Source organism: Apium graveolens, chromosome 9 (genome assembly GCF_009905375.1).
Source record: "Apium graveolens cultivar Ventura chromosome 9, ASM990537v1, whole genome shotgun sequence".
NCBI lineage: Eukaryota > Viridiplantae > Streptophyta > Magnoliopsida > Apiales > Apiaceae > Apium > Apium graveolens.
The window spans coordinates 136,812,824-136,815,136 of record NC_133655.1 but is presented as its reverse complement, the minus strand read 5'-3'; the positions used below and the strand labels follow the sequence as shown (position 1 = coordinate 136,815,136).

The following is a 2,313-nucleotide window of genomic DNA, read 5'->3' as shown; positions in this document are numbered from 1 at the left end:
GGAGGTAACTTTTGCTGCAGAACAGCGCTGCATTCTTCCGTTAGAGCAACGGTCTCAAGGTCATCCAGTTTCACCTTCCTTGAAAGAATACTCTTCATAAACTTCGCATAACTAGGCATTTGCTCCAGAGCCTCAGCGAAAGGTATATTGATGTGAAGTTTCTTGAACACCTCCAGAAACTTACCGAACTGTTTATCCAGCTTTTGTTGCTGCAATCTCTTAGGGAAAGGTGGTGGAGGATAGAGCTGTTTCTCCCCTGTATTACCCTCAGGCAGAGTGTGTCCAACAGTAGTCTTCCTTGGTTCCGCCGCTTTCTCCTTTTTCTTAGCTTCTTCATCTCTAACTTCAGCTTCTCCTTCTTTTGCCTTTTCAGCATCAGCAACTTTCCCAGACCTTAAGGTAATAGCCTTGACTTGCTCTTTAGCTTCCTTCCTGCCTGGTACTTCCTTGTCACTGGGAAGTGTGCCAGGTTGATGATTGAGCACTGCATTGGCTATTTGACCTATTTGATTTTCCAAGGTCTTGATAGAAACCACCTGACTCTTGCATAACAGCTTAAGTTCCTCAAAATCAGCACTAGTAGGTGCAGCTGCACTTTCCTGTTGAGGATATGATTGCCTTTGAGCATACTGCTATGGTTGCTGGAATCCAGGTGGATTAAACTGTTTACTCACACCTTGCTGATATGGTGGCTGAATAGCATTCTGATTATTACCCCAACTGAAATTTGGATGATTTCTGTTGTTAGGATGATAAGTAGCTGGCACAGGCTGCTGTTGTCGCTGATAATTATTTACATACTGAACAGATTCATTGACAAGAGAACACTGATCCGTAGCATGAGAACCTGCACAAAGCTCACAGACCATAGATATTTGATTAACTCCATATGTAGCTAGAGAATCAACCTTCATCGACAGCGGTTGGAGCTGTGCTGCAATAGCGGTGGCTGCATCGACTTCCAGAATACCTGCTACCTTCCCAGGCATCATCCTCTGAGTTGGGTTTTGATGCTCATTTACAGCCATAGTCTCGATAAGATTATAAGCATCAGTATAGCTTTTGGCCCATAAGGCGCCTTCAGCTGCTACATCGAGCATGGGCCGAGATTGGGCCCCCAAACCATTATAGAAACCAGTGATCTCCAACCAATCGGGCATTCCATGATGTGGACACTTTCTCAACATTTCCTTGTAGCGTTCCCAAGCTTCGCACATAGATTCTGTAGGTTGCTGCGCAAACTGAGTAAGAGCACTCCTCATAGCAGCAGTCTTTGCCATCGGATAAAACTTCACCAGAAACTTTTGCGCAAGATCTTGCCAAGTAGTGACGGACCCAGCTGGTTCAAAATGTAACCAGTCCTTAGCTTTGTCCCTCAGTGAGAATGGGAAAAGCCTCAGCTTGATAGCCTCATCAGTCACGCCATTATACTTGAAAGTGCTGCAGATCTCGACAAAATTCCTTATGTGCATGTTGGGGTCTTCAGTCGCAGCTCCTCCAAAAGAAACAGAATTCTACACCATCTGAATAGTGCCCGGCTTGATTTCAAAGGTGTTAGCTTGAATAGCCGGATGAAGAATGCTTGACTGAATGTCATCAATTTTAGGCCGAGAAAAGTCCATAAGAGCTGGATCAGCCTGAACAATACGATCACCCATGATTACTGGTTCTTTCTGCTCAGTTCCTGAATCCGAATCTTCAAAATCTATCTTCTCCGGAATATCAAGAACTTCGTCTGTCTTCTCAGCTGTATCTAAAGTCCTTCTGCGAGTACGAGAACGAGTTTGCATAAACGCTCACTAAAGTACCTGAAACACAACAAAAAACAATAAGTAACAACTACGTCCTAATCATTGAGTCCTAACGACCAATGATGGTAAGTACATAAACTAAACAAATACGCGCTAATAATACACGCAAGTATACGCGTTCACAAGTAATATAGAATACTTTCTAGTTCGTTCCCAAAGAGACTCAGACTAATTATTGTTTAATTAAACTCACGCACCAACGTATGATTACTTCTCAATGTTAAGACACTAACACTTAGAATTGTTGACTAAATATTAACTACAATTAATTACTTAATTAATCACTTAAATAACACTTCAATTAACAATGTTAAATCACTCATTAGATCACAACTTCATTACTACTTCCTTCAATAGTTATTGTTATTACCCTTAGCATGCAACAGTGATGATATTAATCGAATAACACGAAACTGATAAAAGCCAACTTTCATTGTACTAATACCATTCTACCAAGCATCCACAATTAAGATAGAAGTTGAATAGGCATCAATTATGTTGA

General features: G+C 41.5%; 1 non-coding gene across 1 annotated transcript; it reads left to right on the top strand.

Annotated features, from left to right (window-relative positions):
- Positions 1 to 1,158: 1,158 nt before the first annotated feature.
- LOC141687795 (small nucleolar RNA R71) lies at positions 1,159 to 1,265 on the top strand. The gene has a single exon (XR_012561277.1). It is a non-coding gene; the product is annotated as a small nucleolar RNA R71 (small nucleolar RNA).
- The last annotated feature ends 1,048 nt before the right edge of the window (positions 1,266 to 2,313 follow it).